We start from the raw sequence: 13,668 nt of genomic DNA on the forward strand, positions 1-13,668 counted from the left end.
AAACTCAATGTGGTATTTTCCCCCTAACTCAAGATAACAACATCAAGCACCATCATTTAGTGCAATCAGTTAACCTTGGAGACACTTCCATTACATGCCAGAGAAATTTTGGAGGATCTAAACGGTGACACATTGATACAGTATCTGTACATTTCTGCATCTTAATGTACAACTGACCAGATAATGACTTCGCTGACACTCTTCCGCAAAGACGAGAACTGTGAGAGGAAAATATGGTGCCATAAATCTTTTGATCTGTTTTATAAAAATACCTGAATGGACTCCAAGATGTACTTGTACAAAAAAGCATTAATGGATCCCAGTAATTGTGTAGTAACACAGACTGTGTGCATTTCTGTCTCATCCAGAACAGTTCTAACTCTGGCATTATTCACACTGAAGCCAAAGGCATATAATAAATGACTTTTCCAAATGGTTCAAAACGCTGCTTTCTACCTCGAGACGTCCCCTAAGACACTTTTAAGTATCAGCATGTATTTTATATCTCAAAGAGCTGAAATCAAATAAGAGGAAGATGTGGTGTCCAAAGAAAGCAGATTGTCCAGGTGGAATAGGAACCAGGTTTGGAGTTTGGAGGCTCTTCACAAGAATCTCACCATTGAATTTAATAGCCTGGAAATATTCAGGCTAAGCCTCCTTGACTAACCTGCTGAACTTCAACACACTCCGCGGCAACCCTTTTACTTGCTCATTGCCGTTACGGAGCTATTTGATAATTACTGTATGAACCGCCGCCTTTCAGAATCATACCACAGCCAAAGCCAACATTGACAAAAATATATATATTTTTTACTGTACCTGTGGTAGCCTTGTTTTAGTACCCCATTTGGTCTCACTTTACATTAAGTGTCACTAAATAATTACATAAGTAGGTAGAACGTAATTACAGCACAGAGCACACACACATGTAAATGTTATCCAACCCTCAAACAGGTTTCTCAGTTACAAGAAACAATGTCCATCTGCAATGTAGTTACACTGTATCTATCTAGATGTAATTACTATGTAAATACATTGTCATTAATGACACATGCTATGAATTTGGAATAGTTAGACGTAAGTAGGCTACTCAATAAACATTTGAATGAGCATTTGTGTTTTTTTTGTTATGATTCTGAGGAAAAACATGAATTGAAATAATATCTTAGAGAAGGCTTTTCTACCTTGCCAAGAGAGGACAGCATGATAATAAACTTCAACAGTACAGTGAATGAGTAGAAATGTGGGTGGATAAACACGTCAACAAAGATTTCATTTCACATTGTTTACTTCGATTCATGCATGCATCCCAGTATCATGTATCACTGTTTTGTTCTTTTTAACTCCTCAACAATTACATTTCTAATTGGGACTTTTTAAAACTGTCTTTGATTTATAGCTCAGGGTACTTTTTTGATAAAAGAGTATCCCCTTGCAGCACTAACAAAAGATTTATGCTTTTTTCATGCCATAAAACCTGTGTTATGGAACCATGGAGAGAGGATTTCATTCAGATGCTGTTTTACGGATCTTCTCTAAAGCTGCCCGCATAAGCAGTTTGGACGACTGAGTGTTCCCAGCTGGAGACATGAAGACCTGATCCAGGACCAGCAGATTGAGGACCAAGAATCGTTCCATACTGTGTGGGCCTGAGTCGAGGCTTAACTGCGGTGTTGTGAATTCTGGGTGGCAACCAAAATCTATAGAGAAAATAAAGCAGTGCTCTTTATAGCATCATGGGTTATTATTACATTGGAGAGTATCACATTGGAGATGTATTTATCATCCTCTTCTGAAATAGCAGAGCTATACAGTATCCTGAGCGGCATCTGCTTGTATTGGCAATCGTGATGGGACAGAATTGAGTTCAGCTTCAGGCCAGCCACGGTGTTGAACTTTAAACATTTATACTAGAGAATTAAGTAATAATTTAGTTTGCCTTCATTGATAAACATGTGGAGGTGCCCTTGTGTACAATGTCAAGTATGCCGTACACAAGGTCCCCTATTCTATTTCATGTTCTTGGCTCTTGTTCCTGGCACAAACCAAAAGCCATTGTTTAGCAGTTCATTGTTATCTTACAATCACAAGGTCAAGAGGTGAATGAGGCTCCTATAGGATATGCATTCTCAATGTCCTTGTGCACATTTAGCCACATCCCAATTTATGAGAAATTTGAAAGGCAACTTTTCTACACCTATAGAATTTACAATCCGGAACGACTTGAAATATCATGCCAGAAGAGTAATAATAGGGACAACAGCAAGGTTTTCCCCTCAAAGTTGGAAGGAAATTACAATTAAGTCATTTTTGGCATTTTAATGGCCCGGTGACATCAATAGCGACCAAGGAAAACATTAAAACTTGAGAAAAGAATTACGGCTTATTATTGTATACTGCCATGCTGGAACTGGTGACTATAAATTGGAGTTACACGAATCGAGGCGTGTAATAAAAAGTAAATCAACCAAAACCACAACAGAGAACAAAAGACACTGGAAGTGGAAGGCTGAAACTTCAGCCCAGTCCATCTAAGTGTTTGGGAGTAGTCATTGGATCATCCCTTTGGGTTGAGGTTTCAACCGAATGGCGTCAAAGGAAGTCTTCATAGAACGTAATGCTATTCTCCACGCTTTTTGAGGAGAGGTAACTATGTAGCCCTATCATTAATGATATCCAGTACAATTCATCACTAGGAAACAGTTGTTTTCTAAGATGTTTTATCCATTTTTGGATGCATAGTTAAGTCCGTGAAAACAAAAGGTTACTGAGGACATTTCTGTTTGGACAGGCCTTTGCATTGAAAAAAAGTTCCATTACCATGGTGATTTGGTAATCAATAGAACGGGTGTCTTCACATGTCAACCAAGTAACCCATAATGTACTCTAAATGTTCTCTCCTAGAATGGTCATAACAGAATGCTTAACAGAACCCCTATTTATCTTAATAGCAGCCTACCATTAACTTCACACCTACTTCTAGTCTAATTGGTGAGAGTGGAATTTTCACATTGCTCCATATCTATATTTAACTCTCCTCTGCTCTTCATCAATTGGTAAGAGCTACAATCAGGAACATTTATTGAGTCAACACAGATTCTCTCATAACATTCTATAATTGCCTCCGTGCTCATGACATCATAGAACAAATACATCATAGTCACTGATGCTGTCACGACTTCCACGGAAGTCGGCTCCTCTCCTTGTTCGGGCGGCGTCCGGTGGTCGACGTCACAGGCTTTCTAGCCATCGCCGCTCCATGTTTCATTGATCCATTTGTTTTGTCTTGTTCCCTGCACACCTGGTTTACATTCCCCAATCACACTGCATGTATTTATTCCTCTGTTCCCTCCTCTGTTATTTGTGTTATTTTGTGATGCGCCTGACTGGTGTTCTTATATCCCGTGTTGTTCACGAGGTATGTTTATTTGTTAAACATACATTTTGTGACTGTTTGCGTGTTTTTGCACTTTTGCCATTTGGCTGGAGGTTTCGACACAGTGGCGTACGTCTGTTGGTTTCTCCTGCCTCAATAAAGTGTGCGCCTGTTCACAACCCTCTGCTCTCCTGCACCTGACTTCACTACCAGTACGCACACCCTTGACAGATGCGTCATTGAGTTTTCCCTGATAGGAATCAAAATCGTAATAATCACCCTTGACGACACTCTGACCATCAATCAGAGAAACACAATCATCTGGTTTTTGCAATTGAGTCAACACGAGTTGTGAATGCTCGCTGTGTCCCAAAAAACGAAAACAGATGTGGATATTGCAATGGGAGAAGTAAATATTTCCCCACCAGCTTTCATTAGGCAGCAATTTCACTATGAAATGAAGCATCTCCATCATAACTCAAGCAAACATTACACTAATGTTGAATACTTTAGAGACTGTTCCCAAAAAATAAATAATAATAATATAAAAATAGCAACCATGTGGAAGCAATTTATGCTAATTAGGCTTTTATTTATGGTCCAATAATTGGGCACATTTTAATTGTTGATGATGTTTTTTCTCTTCCATTTTTTGCTATCCCCTGTGCTCTCCCCTTGCTCTCTTTCTGAGAAGATCAAAGCAAGCCCACTTGACTAGATGGTCATGCTGAGTGGTTGTGGTTTATGTGGACACAATTAGAACAATTTATGTGTGCCATTCACTTAGGAACTTCCACTTAACCCACGGAAAGGGGCTTTACCTCTTGTGCTATCTTGTACAGTCATTAAGGATCATGTCAAAATCAAGTGCATGACAGCACTGCCATTCAAACTGACAGATTCGGTCAATACAAGTGAAGCACTTTTAATAAGATATGCTCAGATGATTTTAATACAACAAACTCCTTATGGATTAAAGTAAAGTATGTCCAATCTCATCCTTAAAGAACTTAATACAGTGATTGACCCCCATCCGGAATTGTGCTATCCGTTTCCCTCCAAAACAATACCACTAATCACGTTTTTCTTGTATCGTAGTTTACATCAAATGCTCGGAGCATGGCCTGCCTTATACAGTCCCTTTCTTCTCCTCCTGCATTTTAATGAGACCACAAATGGTTCAGTCCAGATTGAGCTGAGGAAACAAGGTGCATTATGTAGCTGGGAGGTAACCCAGCCATTGACACACAATTAGCATGAAGCCCAGACCTTGGAACAAGCAATGAGGCTGCCGAGAGCTCGCCTGACAGCATGAAAAGATGAAGACTTGAGAAAAGATAGTGGGGGCATGGGAAAGTCCAAAGGGGACACGGAGCGGCTGAAGTATACGCAATGAGTGAAGGTGGACATTTAGGCAAAGAATGTTTTTGTGAAAATTAATGTGCCTGAAACAGCTGCCAAGTGTCTGTGCATTCCTTCACACTAAAGAGAAGCATTTATTTGGACATGAATGTTGTTTATCCCCTCTATATGTACATGCAAGCCTGTTAAAGAGAAAAAGACTAAAACTATTGAAGTACAAAATCCCCTCAGGTACAGAATTAGGTCAACTTGGGATCCATAGTCCTACTTGGGAGACCTAGTCCTACTTGGGATCCATACTCCTACTTGAGTTCCAAAGTCCTACTTGGGATGCCACCCAGTGCAGCCAAATTCTAACGAGGAAATACATTATTAAATGGTGGTATTTTACATTATGACCATCATCCAATTCCTCTAAGTCCACAGGAAGTATTGAAAAGGTCCTCTGGAAGAGTTGCTGCTTAGAGTTGCTGCCCAGAAGGTCAGTGTGAGTAAAATCACCCTATAGAATGATTTCATAAACATTATAACAGCCATGCTGTACTGAAATACATGGTGATTACATAGAAGGCAGCTGTTTCTACATTTCTTATTGTAGTTGAGAGAACAAATCAGCAACTCATAATTCAGAGCTGTCCGGTCTGGGCCTCACAGTCACTGAAAAAAGGGAATATTATAAAGATATGCTTTACAATGAGACTGTGTATACCTCGCTTAAAACTGGTCTCTTCTTTGGGAAAAGTACATGGAAAAGGACTAACCATGAGTGTGATAATAAAAAAATAAAAAATTCACACTGATTTTTCGCGTTGTTCGTAACTTTTGTACATAATGTTGCTGCTACCGTCTCATATGACTGAAAAGAGCTTCTGGACAACAGAACTGAGAGGACTCACCTTAGATTAGACAAAGAGTTTTTGTTCAATGAGTCAGACGGGAGGGATATATTACAGACACCCGACCAGGCCTCATTCGCTGGAGAAGGAAACTGAGATTTTGCTGAAAAAGATCAGGGTGTCTTGTGAGGAATAGGCGACGAGTGGCTAATCTGCCTTTGCCTTCTGTACTGCTAGCTAATATTCAATCGCTGGAAAATAAATGGGACAATCTGAAGGCACGTACATCCTACCAACGGGAAATTAAAAGCTGTAATATCTTATGTTTCACCGAGTCATGGCTGAATGACGACATTAAGAACATACAGCTGGTTGTTTATACACTCTATCGGCAGGATAGAACAGCAGCCTCTGGTAAGACACACGGCGGGGGCATATGCATATATGTAAACAGCTGGTGCACGATTCTAAGGAAGAGGTTTTGCTCGCCTGATAAGCTGAAGACCACACTATCTACCTAGAGTTTTCATCTGTATTTTTTGTAACTGTCTATATACCACCACAGACAGATAATGGCACAAAAACCTCACTCATTGAGCTGTATACCGCCATAAGCAAACAGAAAAACGCTCATCATGACGCGGCGCTCCTAGTGGCTGGGGACTTTAATGCAGGGAAACTTAAATCAGCTTTACCTAATTTCTATCAGCATGTTAAATGTGCAACCAGAGGAAAAAAAATCTAGACCACCTTTACTCCACACACATAGACGTGTACAAAGCTCTCCCTCGCCCTCCATTTGGCAAATCTGACCATAATTCTATCCTCCTGATTCCTGCTTACAAGAACAAATTTAAGCAGGAAGCACCAGTGACTCGGTCTATAAAAAGTGGTCAGATGAAGCAGATGCTAACCTATAGGACTGTTTGGCTAGCACAGACTGGAATATGTTCCGGGATTCTTCCGATGGCATTGAGGAGTACACCACATCATTCAGTGGCTTTATCAATAAGTGCATCGATGATGTCGTCCCCACAGAGACTGTACGTACAGTTGAAGTCGGAAGTTTACATACACCTTAGCCAAATACATTTAAACTCAGTTTTTCACAATTCCTGACATTTTATCCTAGTAAAAATTCCCTGTCTTAGGTCAGTTAGGATCACCACTTTATTTGAAGAATGTGACATTTCAGAATAATAGTAGAGAGAATGATTTATTTCAGCTTTTATTTCTTTCATCACATTCCCAGTGGGTCAGAAGTTGATATACACTCAATTAGTATTTGTTAGCATTACCTTAAAATTGTTTAACTTGGGTCAAATGTTTCGGGTAGCCTTCCAAAAGCTTCCCACAATAAGTTGGGTGAATTTTGACCCATTCCTCCTGACAGAGCTGGTGTAACTGAGTCAGGTTTGCAGGCCTCCTTGCTCGCACACACTTTTTCAGTTCTGCCCACACATTTTCTATAGGATTGAGGTCAGGGCTTTGTGATGGCCACTCCAATACCTTGACTTTGTTGTCCTTAAGCCATTTTGCCACAACTTTGGAAGTATGTTTGTGGTCATTGTCCATTTGGAAGACCCATTTGCGACCAAGTTTTAACTTCCTGACTGATGTCTTGAGATGTTGCTTCAATGTATCCACATAATTTTCCATCCTCATGAAGCCATCTATTTTCTGAAGTGCACCAGTCCCTCCTGCAGCAAAGCACCCCCACAACATGATGCTGCCACCCCCCTGCTTCATGGTTGGGATGGTGTTCTTCGGCTTGCAAGCCTCCACTTTTTTCCTCCAAACATGACAATGGTCATTATGGCCAAACAGTCCTCATCAGACCAGAGAACATTTCTTCAAATATTATGATCTTTGTCCCCATGTGCATTTGCAAACCGTAGTCTGGCTTTCTTATGGCGGTTTTGGAGCAGTGGCTTCTTCCTTGCTGAGCGGCCTTTCAGGTTATGTCGATATAGGACTTGTTTTATTATGGATATAGATAATTTTGAACCTGTTTCCTCCAGCATCTTCACATGGTCCTTTGCTGTTGTTCTGGGATTGATTTTCACTTTTCGCACCAACGTACGTTAATCTCTAGTAGACAGAACGCGTCTCCTTCCTGAGCGGTATGAAGGCTGCGTGGTCCCATGGTGTTTATACTTGCGTACTATTGTTGTACAGATGAACGTGGTACCTTCAAGAATTTGGAAATTGCTCCCAAGGATGAACCAGACCTGTGGAGAGTTACAATTTTGGCTATTTTCTTTTGATTTTTCCTATGATGTCTAGCAAAGAGGCACTGAGTTTGAAGGTAGGCCTTGAAATACATCCACAGGTACACCTCCAATTGACTCAAATGATGTCAATTAGCCTATCAGAAACTTCTAAAGCAATGACATCATTTTCTGGAATTTTCCAAGCTGTTTAAACGCACAGTCAACTTAGTGTATGTAAACTTCTGTCCCACTGGAATTGTGGTACAGTGAATTATAAGTGAAATAATCTGTCTGTAAACAATTGTTGGAAAAATTACTTGTGTCATGCACACAGTAGATGTCCTAACCAACTTGCCAAAACTATAGTTTGTTTAACAAGAAATTTGTGGAGTGGTTGAAAAACTAGTTTTAATGACTCCAACCTATGTGTATGTAAATTTCCGACTTCAACTGTAGCTTAGTGCTGAGCGAAATTATTTTTAAATCCACACGTGTCATAGAATAAAAGTCAAATTAAAATTGTTTTGATATCTTCTCTGTTTACTTTGACTTCTCCCCCATGTTTATAAGAGGATGTGGTGTGGCGAAATTGCCTTTCTTAAATCATCCAGTTCCTTCAAAATCTGCCCAGAGTTTGTTTATAAAGATTGATTATTCCTAAGATTCCGGGCGTCATGGTGTTTGATTAAACAATAACAGCTTAAATTACGTGGCTTTTAATTAAAAGCATTGTCATATGACCATGATCCTTATCCACTAACAAGAGTCAAGAGTTGTTGGTCAATCCTAAATCCTATTCCGGGAAGTGGCATCTTTCATGTCTTTAAAGCTGAAGGTGATGATCTACTAATTGAAACGTCATACAATGACTATCTTTTTGAGGCAGGTGTTCAGGTATCCTTACAGAATCTTAAGGCCTTGATGGATACACGGAAGACAAATCACTGGCTCATTCGTGAAATACGCGCACGTGAAATAACAGCAAAAGACACATCTACAAATTATTGCTTCATCTTAATAAGGAGTGTTCATGTTCACATCTGCATCAAAGCTGTGTCGTTGCCTTCGAAAGTGTTTGTCAATGCTGTGCGTACTGCAGCCAAGTCGATGCCTTTCAACTGACATGAAAGCATCAATTAATTAAACTGTAGGGAAAGGGAAAAATAAACATACTTTTCTATGTCTGCACATCTTTGGAATATAATATATATTGTTTCTATGACTTGGCACATTTTCTAGTCCAAGGGGTAGTATAATGTAGGCTTAACAGAAGTGTCTGTTAAGTGCTAAGCAGTGAACATCAACTAGTACCAAACATCCCATTTCAGTGCCACTACATAGTCAAACGATGTGACATTACTGGCTCAGCAGTTTCTTTTGTTTTCTAATTCAGGGGGATGCTGACTTAAGTGCCACCTAGCTCTCCGTGCTTGGCAAAAGGTTGAAGTAGTGTCCCCTGGGAAAAAAGAACACTCTGTACTGTATTTGCAATGGGGTTTTCTGTCATCTTTCCTTGGACTTGGAAAGATAGTGTCAACCAGAGAAAGAGATATGACTGATTTAGGATGAGATATAATCAGCTATGACTCCAGTATCGACAGTGGACAGTGTCTTCAACCCATCACAGAGAGAGGTCTCCTTCAAATCATCAATGATCTCAGCTTCAAGACAAAAACATAGAAAAAAAGATTGTCAACAAGCAATGGTCAACAAGCAATAACCAGTCAGACCGAACATAAGATAACAAGTAGAAACATGTGGGCTAAATCCCTTTTGGGGGAATTTATATAGAGCAAAGAGACAACTGAGACCAAGTCAATGCTGCTAAGACCTAGCACAGAACATCGTAACTGGGTACACTACTCAATCGAAATTGTACCACAGTGTCATGACGTTGGCCTGGGGGTAGGTTTATGATAGTCATAAATACCTCTTCCTCCCTTTTTCCTCTCTCTACCCTACTGATGTTACATTTGAAAAACCCTTGGTTAACATAGAGATTCTGGGAACATCAGAAGGTGGGGGGAAATGAACTATATTCTGGTAATCCGACCAATTGAACATATGCGGTGGTACTTAATAAATATGATGTCAGTTCGGTTGTCATCTGAGACATTCTCATCAATGATAAGATGACATAGACTCTACAGTGGAAAGTCTACACATCAGAGTTATCGGATTCACATGGAATTGTTGTTCAAATTAAATGTTTGAATATGAAATTATTTGTGATGGGATGAAATGTGATTTTAGCTTTTAAAATGTGAGATTTGGGTTTTTATAAGGTAGGGCTCTGCTCAATCAGAGGCTGGCCCGCCCCAGTGAAGGGACATGGGCTATAAAACTTTTCAAACACCCCCTCTTCTCCCTTCCTATATAAAGCCTTGACGACAATATAACCTCCTGTTCCGAGGATGTGTGGACAACTGCCCGATGTCAGAATGGTTCAGATAATAACTACAGAACGAAGCCAACATCAGCGTGAGCTTTGGTTGCGAATGATATGAACTTTGAACTCGTATTCACTACAGAATTGATACCTCCTAGCCGTTGAGTTAGCAACAGCCGCTGCAAACAAGGGTTAGGAAGGAACAGACAGAGTATTCCGTCTACCACACAACGACGTTACTACAACGTTTTCAATTTACCAGGAGAGACATTCTTCAAAGGACAAAGGACTTGGTTGGGCAACACGGCATTCCATCTACCACCAACCTACTGAAGCGCAGCTCCGAGTAAATATTTGTTGTATTTTCCTTTTCCAAATGGGCGGTAATTTAGAATGCATAAGATACTGTATTTACGATAGCACAGCTTCGCCCTTTGTTCCTCAGTCTTCCCGCTCTTTCACTCAAACCCAGCCCCTTTTCTTTTGTGTAACAAGCTGTCATATCTGTTCCGCCCACTAGGGACGTTTTCCTTTATGACGTAATTTGTAATCAAGTTATGATTTAATTATGTGTATGTGTAATTCTGTGTGATTAGTAAGGTATTTAGTAAATAAATAATTAAACCCGATTTTGTATTGCTGATTCAACTTGTTAGCCAGGGTTCGTGCAGATAACCAATAATTTACAACTTTCAGATGAGACTGAATTAAGATGACAATTAATATTGACTGCTATTGATGTGAAATATTACTAGGCCTTTAAGAGGTTATTCAGAAGATAACAGCTCTATAAATATTATTTTGTGGTGCCCCGACTCTCTAGTTAATTACATTTACATGATTAGCTCAATCAGGTATTATTAATTACAGAGAAATTATTTTATAGAATAGCATGTCATATCACTTAATCCGGCATAGCCAAAGACACGACAACAGTTTCCTAGGTACTTCAAGCAATCACTCGTTGCACTATACATCGGTTTAATTAATCAAATCAAATTATATTTGTCACATTTGGACCTTACAGTGAAATGCTTACTTACAAGCCCTTAACAAACAATGCAGTTTTAAGAAAATAACAAAAAAAGTAAGAGAAAGAATAACAATTAATTAAAGAGCAGCAGTAAATAACAATAGTGGGGCTATATACAGGGGGTACCGGTACACAGTCAATGTGCTGGGAGCACCGGTGTCGAGGTAATTTAGGTAATATGTACTGTACATCTAGGTAGAGTTATTAAAGTGACTATGCATAGATAATAACAGAGAGTAGCAGCAGTGTAGAAGGGGGGGACAATGCAAATAGTCTGGGTAGCCATTTGATTAGCTGTTCAGGAGTCTTATGGCTCCTGAACAGGTGTCTTCCGGCGCCGACTGAGATGGCCGCCTCGCTTCGCGTTCCTAGGAAACTATGCAGTTTTTTGTTTTTTTACGTGTTATTTCTTACATTAGCACCCCAGGTCATCTTAGGTTTCATTACATACAGTCGAGAAGAACTACTGAATATAAGATCAGCGTCAACTCACCATCAGTACGACCAAGAATATGTTTTCCGCGACGCGGATCCTGTGTTCTGCCTTACAAACAGGACAACGGAATGGATCGCATGCAGCGACCCAAGGAAACGACTCCGAAAAAGAGGGAAACGAGGCGGTGTTCTGGTCAGACTCCGAAAAAGGGCACATCGCGCACCACTCCCCAGCATTCTTCTTGCCAATGTCCAGTCTCTTGACAACAAGGTTGACGAAATCCGAGCAAGGGTAGCATTCCAGAGGGACATCAGAGACTGCAACGTTCTCTGCTTCACGGAAACATGGCTTACTGGGAAGACGCTATCCGATGCGGTGCAGCCAACGGGTTTCTCCACGCATCGCGCCGACAGAAACAAACATCTTTCTGGTAAGAAGAGTGGCGGGGGCGTATGCCTCATGACTAACGAGACATGGTGTGATGAAGGAAACATACAGGAACTCAAATCCTTCTGTTCACCTGATTTAGAATTCCTCACAATCAAATGTAGACCGCATTATCTTCCAAGAGAATTCTCTTCGATTATAATCACAGCCGTATATATCCCCCCCAAGCAGACACATCGATGGCTCTGAACTAACTTTATTTAACTCTTTGCAAACTGGAAACCATTTATCCGGAGGCTGCATTCATTGTAGCTGGGGATTTTAACAAAGCTAATCTGAAAACAAGAATCCCTAAATTTTATCAGCATATCGATTGCGCAACCAGGGGTGGTAAAACCTTGGATCATTGTTACTCTAACTTCCGCGACGCATATAAGGCCCTGCCCCGCCCCCCTTTCGGAAAAGCTGACCACGACTCCATTTTGCTGATCCCTGCCTACAGGCAGAAACTAAAACAAGAGGCTCCCACGCTGAGGTCTGTCCAATGCTGGTCAGACCAAGCTGACTCCACACTCCAAGACTGCTTCCATCACGTGGACTGGGACATGTTTCGTATTGCGTCAGATGGAAATATTGACGAATACGCTGATTCGGTGTGCGAGTTCATTAGAACGTGCGTCGAAGATGTCGTTCCCATAGCAACGATAAAAACATTCCCAAACCAGAAACCGTGGATTGATGGCAGCATTCGCGTGAAACTGAAAGCGCGAACCACTGCTTTTAATCAGGGCAAGGTGTCTGGTAACATGTCCGAATATAAACAATGCAGCTATTCCCTCCGCAAGGCTATTAAACAAGCTAAGCGTCAGTACAGAGACAAAGTGAAATCTCAATTCAATGGCTCAGACACAAGAGGCATGTGGCAGGGTCTACAGTCAATCACGGACTACAAGAAGAAACCCAGCCCAGTCACGGACCAGGATGTCTTGCTCCCAGGCAGACTAAATAACTTTTTGCCCGCTTTGAGGACAATACAGTGCCACTGACACGGCCTGCAACGAAAACATGCGGTCTCTCCTTCACTGCAGCTGAGGTGAGTAAGACATTTAAACGTGTTAACCCTCGCAAGGCTGCAGGCCCAGACGGCATCCCCAGCCGCGCCCTCAGAGCATGCGCAGACCAGCTGGCCGGTGTGTTTACGGACATATTCAATCAATCCCTATACCAGTCTGCTGTTCCCACATGCTTCAAGAGGGCCACCATTGTTCCTGTTCCCAAGAAAGCTAAGGTAACTGAGCTAAACGACTACCGCCCCGTAGCACTCACTTCCGTCATCATGAAGTGCTTTGAGAGACTAGTCAAGGACCATATCACCTCCACCCTACCTGACACCCTAGACCCACTCCAATTTGCTTACCGCCCAAATAGGTCCACAGACGATGCAATCTCAACCACACTGCACACTGCCCTAACCCACCTGGACAAGAGGAATACCTATGTGAGAATGCTGTTCATCGACTACAGCTCGGCATTCAACACCATAGTACCCTCCAAGCTCGTCATCAAGCTCGAGACCCTGGGTCTCGACCCCGCCCTGTGCAACTGGGTACTGGACTTCCTGACGGGCTGCCCCCAG

This window comes from Oncorhynchus nerka, linkage group LG6 (assembly GCF_034236695.1).
Source record: "Oncorhynchus nerka isolate Pitt River linkage group LG6, Oner_Uvic_2.0, whole genome shotgun sequence".
NCBI lineage: Eukaryota > Metazoa > Chordata > Actinopteri > Salmoniformes > Salmonidae > Oncorhynchus > Oncorhynchus nerka.